At 31.1% G+C, this 9,954-nt stretch overlaps 1 long non-coding RNA gene across 1 annotated transcript; it reads right to left on the bottom strand.

The window, feature by feature from the left end:
* Positions 1-7,082: 7,082 nt before the first annotated feature.
* LOC132754779 (uncharacterized) lies at positions 7,083-9,456 on the bottom strand. The gene is made up of 3 exons (XR_009629125.1): positions 9,315-9,456; positions 8,585-8,744; positions 7,083-7,727 (listed from the first exon to the last, which is right to left on the bottom strand). It is a non-coding gene; the product is annotated as an uncharacterized LOC132754779 (long non-coding RNA).
* Between the last annotated feature and the right edge of the window lie 498 nt (positions 9,457-9,954).

Raw genomic sequence — 9,954 nt, 5'->3', positions numbered from 1 at the left:
ACGTAGGAGTTTATAACTCCTACGTAGGACTTTTTAAGTGTTCTTCTATTTAAAGTCCTACGTAGGAGTTATAAACTCCTAATTAGGCTTTTTTATCTCCTACGTAGGAGTTACAAAGTCCTACGTAGGACTTACAAAGTCCTACGTAGGAGTTATAAAGTCCTACGTAGGAGTTATAAACTCCTAATAAGGCTTTTTTAACTCCTACGTAGGAGTTATAAAGTCCTACGTAAGAGATTGTAAGTCCTACGTTGGACTTTAAAACTCCGAATTAGGTTTTATATCTCCTACGTAAGAGTTACAAAGTCCTATGTAGGAGTAACAAAGTCCTACGTTGGAGTTATAAACTCGTAATTAGGCTTTTTCATCTCCTACGTAGGAGTTATAAAGTCCTACGTAGGACTTATAAACTCCTACGTAGGACTTATAAACTCCTACGTAGGAGTTATAAAAACCTACATAGGACTTTATCAGTCCTACGTAGGAGTTACAAACTCCTAATTAGGCTTTTTAATCTCCTACGTAGGATTCTTTTTATAGAACATTATGAATTGGCACCAGGACTCTTCCGTAGATATATATTTTTCAAAGTTTGACTGTTTTAATGGATAATTACAAATGTTTACGATAAGATGTAAAATTGCCTATAGGAATAAAATATTAAAAGACTGCCCCATTCTTTTTATAAACTGAGCGTTACCGACATATTCGGAAAGATATTGCATGATAATCATGAATTGGGAATATGAAATTGGATTCGCCCCACTTTAGGCATGCTTTGTTACAACCTGTAAAATTATTGCAAAACTCGTTTTTTTGTAACAGAGCATTATATATTCATTATTTCCGAATATATTCCCTGCATGTCAATCCTGATATACATAGATAAATTTTATAATGCCTTTTGTATAATCTCAATAAAATCCGATAGAAAAAATACTTTATTGCAAAACTCGTTTTTACTGCAAAACCGGTTGTGATCAAATTGCAATAAAATCATGTTAACGCAACGAGTTTTGCAATAAAATTATTGCAAAACTCGTTTTTATTGCAAAACTGGTTGTAACAATGCTTCTCCCACAAGTGATTAAGTGTTATACCAACAGTAGAATATACTATATTCTACGCTGGTGGATGCTGGGTTTCAACATTTTTAATATATATAAATCAGAACTATTATGCAAAACAAAAAAAAAATTTGAAATGTTTTTTGAAGGGATTTTTGGAATATTGTAATTTAATTCTCCTCCAAAAGTTTTAAAAGAAAGAAGTCAAAATAAAATATATAGAAGTTTATTTGTTTCCATAAATAGATTAGAAGACATGTTTATTTCCTTGCATTCCATCTATGTGCAAGTGTGGACATAAATCGCTTGGTTATACGCATCACGTGTTAATCTGTTAATCCGTTGACAGAACAGATATCAAGATTGCAAGATTTTTTTAAGGATGGGTGATAATGCAAAAATTTCACAATAAAACATTCGGATTATTGTTTTATTCAACAGAATTGTGAACAAAAATGTCTATACAGGGTCATCTGTTTTATATATGTATTTACATGTACATTATACATGTATATTATGATTAAAGTACATAACATTACAGAATCATTCTCTCGTCACTGTATAAACCATACCAAATCTGATAATAATCCATGCATTATTTGTTTATTATATATCTATCTATCATTATATTTGTTGTCGAGATATATTAAAAACATTTTATCTATTTTTATTAAAAAAACAGTAATGTTTTCGTCTTTTTTATTCAAATACATTAACATTTTATCTCGTTTTATTCAGAAACACTAACATTTTATCTCGTTTTATTCATGTAGTCTAACATTTTATCTCGTTTTATTCAGATACACTAACATTTTATCTCGTTTTATTCAGATACACTAACATTTTATCTCGTTTTATTCAGATACACTAACATTTTATCTCGTTTTATTCATATAGTCTAATATTTTATCTCGTGTTTATTCAGATACACTAACATTTTATCTCTTTTAATTCTGATACACTCACATTTTATCGCATTTTATCCAAATGCACTAACATTCATTGTTCGTTTTATTCAAACACACTAACATTTTATCTCGTTTTAGGCAAATACACTAACATTTTATCTCATTTATTCAGATACACTAACATTTATATATCTTTTAATATATACACACTGACATTTTTATCTCGTTTTATTCAGATATACATGTACTTACATTGTTTTCTTATTTTATTCAGATAGTTGTACATGTTAAAACACTGATGAAATAAAAAGATTGCACTAAATCACGGGGGAGGAAGTGTTACACGAAGGATGGAGTTCTTATGATAACTTGTTCAGGAGTTCTTGTGATAACTGTCACGGAGTTCGTCGGAAAACATCTGTATATAGTACAAAAACACTCACAATAAAAGGTTATATCTTCATCTTTCAAAAATGAGTTTTAGGTGCTAAATTAAACTTTTACAATTAAGCTTGTCTTACATCTTATATTTTGTGTCAAAAACTAATTCACAGGCCATTTTTAATCGTCTCTTGCTATAAATCTTGTAGTTTTCAGTAAAATTTCCAAATTATTTGCCAATTCACAAGTATTGACCGGTTTATTTCTGGTCTTCATCCTTGCCATACATAATTACCTAATTATAATGCAAAATTGCAAACATAAAGCACTGGCTAACAGATTTATACGCGATTTTTCAAATGTCCCGGAGTTCTTGTGATAACTCAGAAGATGTCACAGAGTTCTTATGATAACTTTTGTTATTGCCAGTGTGTTTTTTGCGCTAAATCACGGCACGTTTTAGTGTTTTTTATTATTCAATGAGATTGTTAATCATTATGAAATGTAGTACGCTCATCCTTTGCACAAAAATAGGATAAATAATGTTGGTGTTGAGTGAATTTTAGTTCAAGAGATATTTGTACCCCCGTTTCTTTTTCAAAGTTTTTTATGTTTGACGCAGATTTTGTAGACTGGAAAAAGGATTTATGTACTGGTTTCCTAGCAGTTTCCGGCTCCTAACAGTATTCTGGCCCTTTATCATTTTCATCCAGGCATACAGACTGTTTTTTCTCAGTTAAGCATCTATGTTACTGCATCAATCAGAGAAACATTTGTTTTCTATGTAAAACAGCAGTTATAATAGTACAGCGATTAATATGTTTCAAATTTTTGTCTGTTGTTTTAAGTTACATTAGAGAACTTGCGACACTTAGTTACAAGCAACACCTGGGGAATTTTAGTTTGAATGTCCATTCACAATAACTGAAATCCCATTCTAGGTAAATCACTACTTTTAAACAATATATTTGCAGACGACACGGAAAAGTTTGGGAAGTTATATCTATTTGAAAAACCCAAGCTTAAAATTGCTTATTGGTACTGAATTATATTCAAAATAAAAAATAAAAAAGGTCCGAAAAACTGCTATGAAATTTTGAATAAATGTGTGGTACCTTACTTTGTTCTGTCAAAGTTTACACTCTTCGGTAAACAGATTTTTATTTAATTTGTTAAAAAGTGCGATTTGGGGCCGGGAACTGCCACGAAACCAGTAGGGCATTTATGTACGTGATAAAATGCGCTTTGAAATACTCAAAATATGGTATTTTCATGTATATTTTTCTGTCGATGTTTGATGAGTATTTCCCCTATGTAATCTAAGTGGAGGAAACTCTGCTACTTTTGCTGTAATTGATAACAAAAATATATAGTCAAACTTAGTTCGCACAGTTCAAATTTGTTGGAGAGATCGGTAGTTAGAGTCAACCGCAGTTGAGTTTTTATCATGTATCGTACTTTTTAAGGACATATGAAATTATCATGGTTATATACTTATTTATTATGGTTTAAAATGATACAAATTACTTAGCCCTTAGGTAGGGGAAGCATTCCTATATATTGTCTGCTTAAGAAAGGTGGTTGCTTAAAACATGTGAAACTGAGAACAACGTTATGAGTATAAGTTTTGAGACATTTTTGTTTTATGGTTTAAGCCATTATACTGCTGAATATCAGTGGCCGCTGGTTCAATTTTTACTGTAGATGATAGCCTATCACCTATTTGTTCTTTGCCAACGTTTTATCCACATTTTTGTGCAAAAGATAATCGTACTGCATTTCATAATGATTTACAATCTCATTGAATAATAAAAAACGATAAAACGTGCCGTGATTTAGCGCAAGAAACACACTGGCAATAACAAAAGTTATCATAAGAACTCTGTGACATCTTCAGAGTTATCACAAGAACTCCGGGACATTTGAAAAATCGGGTATAAATCTGTTAGCCAGTGCTTTATGTTTACAATTTTGCATTATAAAAAGGTATTTATGTATGGCAAGGATGAAGACCAGAAATAAACCGGTCAAAACTTGGGAATTGGCAAGTAATTTGGAAATTTTACTGAAAATTACAAGATTTAAAGCAAGAGGCGATGAAAAATGGTCTGTGAATTAGGCTTTGACACATAATACAAGATGTAAGACAAGCTTAATCATTAAAGTTAATTAAGCACCTAGAACTCATTTTTGAACGATGAAAATATACCTTTTTGACGAGTGTTTTTGTAGTATATACAGATGTTTTCCGACGAACTCCGTGACAGTTATCACAAGAACTCATGAACAAGTTATCATAAGAATTCCATCCTTCGTGTAACACTTCCTCCCCCGTGTAAATGTAACTTTTGTACGAAGTTGTAAGTATCAAAAACAACAATACAATATCATTTGGTACTCCTTTACAAGTTCACTCAGGTCATTACTATAAGTCTTTATTATGCTATAGAATATCAAAAATACTTCTGACTAGACCATATTATATTGCACTGTTATAATATATTAAATAATATTAAATATTAATATACAATATACATGAAAATGGTATATCAATTGACGAATTGCTTTTTGGGATGTAAAAGAAAAATATAATTGACTCAGTATAAACGGTTTGTGATATGCAGTGAAAACTCTGGTTTTTACACTAAAAACTTTCAACAGATTTTTAAAGTGAATGCTGCGTTTTCTGATATATTTTTAAAGATCGAGTTATTGAAATACATACGTATTTACATAATTTGATAAATACAAAAAATAGAAATGATTTAATTTTAGTTGACAGTATATGAATGCATTGTTTGTGTACTCGTATATAACTAGCAAAGTCAATATCAACTTTCCTAATCTAACAAACAAGTAAGGAAATTTCTTGCACTTTCTGATCCAATAAAAAAAAACAGTTAATCACAAGGTATATCTAAAAAAAACAACAATTTACGTATGTAATGAGCAAAACTTTGGCAACTAAAAGATTTAACGCATCGGTAGCAATTACAATTAAAGCATATTTAACTTTAAGAATATTGCTATGAAAAGCATACGTAGCTACTAGAACAAAACTACTATGTAAATCATTCAGAGCTACGTAATTTGCTATCTAAAGCAGCTACAGCAAAAACAATCCCTAGGTAAATCCATACAGACCAACTTGAAAACGTTATGTAAATCATACAGACCAACTGAGAAACGCTATGAAAATCATACAGAGCAAAATAGAAACGCAATGTAAATCATACAGATCAACTACGGAACGCTATGTAAATCATACAGAGCAACTTAGTAACGCTGTGTAAGTAACGCTGTGTAAAGTATATTGTAAAACTTCAACAAAACAAGCTATGTAAACTGCTTTGTAAAGTTATCCTTAACAATTACAGCAAAATCATTATGAAAAAATTCAACAAAACGCTATGTAAACAACAATTTGTATTGTAACTATTTTATTGCAATGCCAACACGTTATTTATGTCACAGCAGTCAATTCGACGGTTTAGATTATTTCCCTAAGAATGACCACCATTGATATGCATTTAGCAGTCCTTTCATACATGTTTCATTGTGTAAAAATAACCTTAAACAAATAGATACAAAATTAGACACACATTTCAATAACAGTTCATTTATAAACAACACCATCAATTACAAAAAACAGCAACACCAATTATACATATACACACGAAAGCAACATTAATTATGCACATCAACAACAATTTAACAAAATCAAAGACATTCATATAAAACATTTATAAAACATTATTTTTTTTACAATAAATCAACAGGTCATAAAATAATATATTCTATCTGATACATAATAAATTCGTAAATTTTGGCACATTATATTGAAATATGATATAAAGGCGAAAATGTCAAGGATACTCCTAATTTAAATGTACTTATGTTTTTATCTCAAAATAGACAAAGTGCCGTGCACAGATCCAGTGGGCGGGGGTTGGGGGAGGCTAGGGTGTCACGGGGATTTGGCTAGTATGTTATACCCCTCGGAGATTTGGGTATAAACCTACATTTTTAAGCGAATATCATGCAAAAAAACCTAGTGAAAATCAGCTAAATATTTATTCATGCTTGTAAAATGCGCCCCCATTCCCCCCGGAACACCTATTGTAGAAATGATGGGGCTCTGGCTTACAAATGCCTTCAAGTGTGCATGTTAGTTCTGCACCCACTATGACACATTAGTATATCTATAAAAAATGTTGCCTAAAGAAAAACGAACGTAAAGTAAGATGAATCGTTGCAAGGTCAATGTCAAGGTTAAAGGCAATCGATTAATTTAGGCTCGGTAAGTGACTAAATTATCCATGTTTTCAACTTATTTTCTATACAGAATGAATGGATGACATGAATTAAAATAACTTTAATCAAATTTCAGAAGAAATGACTAACGCAGATAAAGAATGATGATAGGAAATAACTTAAATTTTAGACTCTTGTGTCTAAAGATTATAAAATTCATGAATATGTCATTCAAAGAAATGTTTTTCTTTGTATTGTATCAAATGGAGAAGATAAGGTACAGTTGAAATGGTTATTTTTAAAGATGAAAAGAGGCTTTTTAAAAACAACTCAGCTTTAGAAAATTTTGTATGCGTAACTTTTCCTCTATTCCGTTCGATTCGTTTGGGCGCGTTTAAATAAATGTAAAGATAAATTTTAAATATATCTACAAACATAAAAATATATAACACTTTAATTAAAATAGGCTTGAGTGAATGATTTTAAACTACGCAGTATGAAGGTTAAAACATATATATTAAGTGAAACAATAATGATGTGAACCATTCATGGTTATCAATCAAATAATTTTTTGTTTATAAAGTCATTAAAAAGTAAAAAATAAATTCATTTGATATCGTTATCCTAGGTAATAAGTTATCGGTCAAAATTTACAAAACTATGGTGGCTTGTATTAGCCATTTATAATTATGCCACTCGGAATAGCGATAACACTACAAAGTCACTATCTGTTGAGTTTTCTAATTATTGCATTTCCGTTCGATTGGACGAATATGTGAAAGATAAAATGAAAGTGAATGTACGTCAAATAAAATGCCGAAAGTACATAAACATTTTGACTTTGTCGTTCTGTCGTGTTTTCGAACTCTTGCCTTTTCGCCCGCCACGAGAAGAAAATGGCACTATCGGTACACCATACCAAAATAATTATTCAAAGACGGTTCAATGAACTAAAGGTCAATGGTTTTTAAAACAAGTCAGATAACCTGCCGTATAAACTGATGATAACACTGGCTCTACAAACATGTTCAGATCACAGCATGGCATGGAGTGTTATAACAGACGATCTTGTTGATATTGATGGACTACTTAAAATCACTGCATATTCGTTTAATGCCTGTACAAAATAAAATCGGTACATGTTATGTTACTGTTTTTCAAAAGTATCTGGCAAAAGATGCTCCCGTCTTGTTTTTATTTTTGGTGCGAGGGTTTCTTCTGCTCCTTACGTATTCTTACGTATGTCGGCATGGCCGAGTGGTTAAGAAGACGGACTAGTAATCTCAGGTGTGCTGGCTGCGTAGGTTCAAACCCCATTAGGGGCAAGCCTTGATTCCTTGAGCAAGAAATTTTACACTCATTGCTCAGTAGTGCTTGGTTCAGGAAAGAATTCGAGAACTTTTAATTAGCTTATATAGCTTCCAACATTATCGTACTAAAATAAATTGTGTATAAACTTAAGTTATTTCACGAAGTTCTTGTAGAAATTTAATTGTAATGTTAATATTTTAATTTTTGTTTTAAAAAAAAGTCGTAAAATATAAAAAGTATGATTAATAGTTGTTTGTTTGAAATCTATTCCTTATCACATTTAAATGAATGATCAATTATTAAGTTGTTTACTTGATTATAAATTTATAAGTGTTGATAAACAACATGTAAATACAAATCTTTACATCTCTAACTATAACAATTATCAGTAAAGTACCAGAAACCATGTGAAAAAAGGTCTAAACCATCACTGAGAACATATAGATAATTGACACATTGTGGCCTAGTGGTTAAGGTGCCTCTCAACCCAGGAATCATGGGTTCGAGCCCTACTCGGGTCACGAGCATGTTTCTTCATACACCAGTACTGGTTGGTTCCAGGAAGCGGACTCGAAAATGATTAACATAAGTTGTGAGATCTTGTTCCGCAATCGAGCTTGAGTAAAAATGTTTAAACGAAGCAGCGATAACACTTCAACAAACCTGATATATAAGGAAGTACTGTTCTTTTGTTTGCACGGCCCCTGCTCTCTCACCCCTCAGTTTATGTACACAGCTTTGAATGTCAACTCTTCTACGATCTTCAAACATTCTCATACAAATATCTACAGCAATAAACGTACCTGTGCGACCTGTACCAGGACTAAAGAAAATTTGAAAATGATTATTTTGTGTAAAAAAAAGATGACAGTGGTAGCAAATATAAAAAAGAAATTAATGGAAGTGTGTACGGAACATGATTAAGTCCTACCTGGCAATAATAAATAAATTAACATTATATAGCTGATTATCCATGTATACGATAAATAAAGTTGTTAATACTTAAAACAAATCCTCAATATATGTAATTCATCAATTAATCATCAAGGCCGCACATGACAGCAAATTTGTCTTTTTAAGCGCAACATTAACGCAGTTCAAAAACATGACATACATTTAAATTTTATGATACACCAATGTGTGTTCTTGCTCTGATATACTCGTATTTATGCTGGTTTTATATCAAAAAGTTGTGATTTTCTATCCATTGTTCAATCAATTTTTATGTATTTTCCTGATAAAAACTAAAGAAATGCAAATTCAATAACGTACTTTATGAAGAAAATGTGTTTTTTGACAACTGTTACTAAACATTAATAGATACTGTTCAAAACGGCAACATAGATGCCAATTGTTGTTTCACCTTTGAAAAAAAGAACAGAACAGAACTTACCCACAATGCACGAGTGCCGGAGATCCGCTGTTCTCGTAATGTGGTCTTGTATCTAACACAAACTTGACAAACGTTAATGGTTCTGGTGGACCAGTGTCCGACCAACATGTGAACCAGAAATGATGAATTTCTCGTTTTAAATTTTTCTGCAAAAGAAATGAGGCAATGACTGTTATAGTGTATATTCTTAAATGACGAGTTTTTGTATAGTACTCGGCAGTCGTCGAAGAGTGGGTAGTCTAAATCAAATAACTTAATAACCATCGCACGTTTGTGTCCACTCACTGGTAAGTAACAATATAAACTAGGTTTTTAGACGAGACGATTTTTAATGAAAATTGAAGAGTCAAACATACAGTATTAAAAATGCATTACTATTCAAGGTGATATTATGTCCACAATCTATGGATACAGATAAAACTAATTTTTTTATCATAATTTTCTATGTAGAATATCGATCCATATAAATCATATTCCTATATCAATAATTTTCAATGTACAATATCGATCCATATGAATTTTATTTCTATATCAATAATTTCCAAAATACAATATGGATCCATATAAAACTTCTGTATCAATTACTACTAATGTACAATATGTATTCATATAAAACTTACTTCCTATTCAATAATTTTTC

The sequence above is a fragment of the Ruditapes philippinarum genome, unplaced genomic scaffold (assembly GCF_026571515.1).
Source record: "Ruditapes philippinarum isolate M1 unplaced genomic scaffold, ASM2657151v2 ctg2862_1_1_1_1, whole genome shotgun sequence".
Taxonomy (NCBI): domain Eukaryota; kingdom Metazoa; phylum Mollusca; class Bivalvia; order Venerida; family Veneridae; genus Ruditapes; species Ruditapes philippinarum.
The sequence above is the reverse complement of the archived record's forward strand: the minus strand, read 5'-3'. Positions and strand labels throughout refer to the sequence as shown.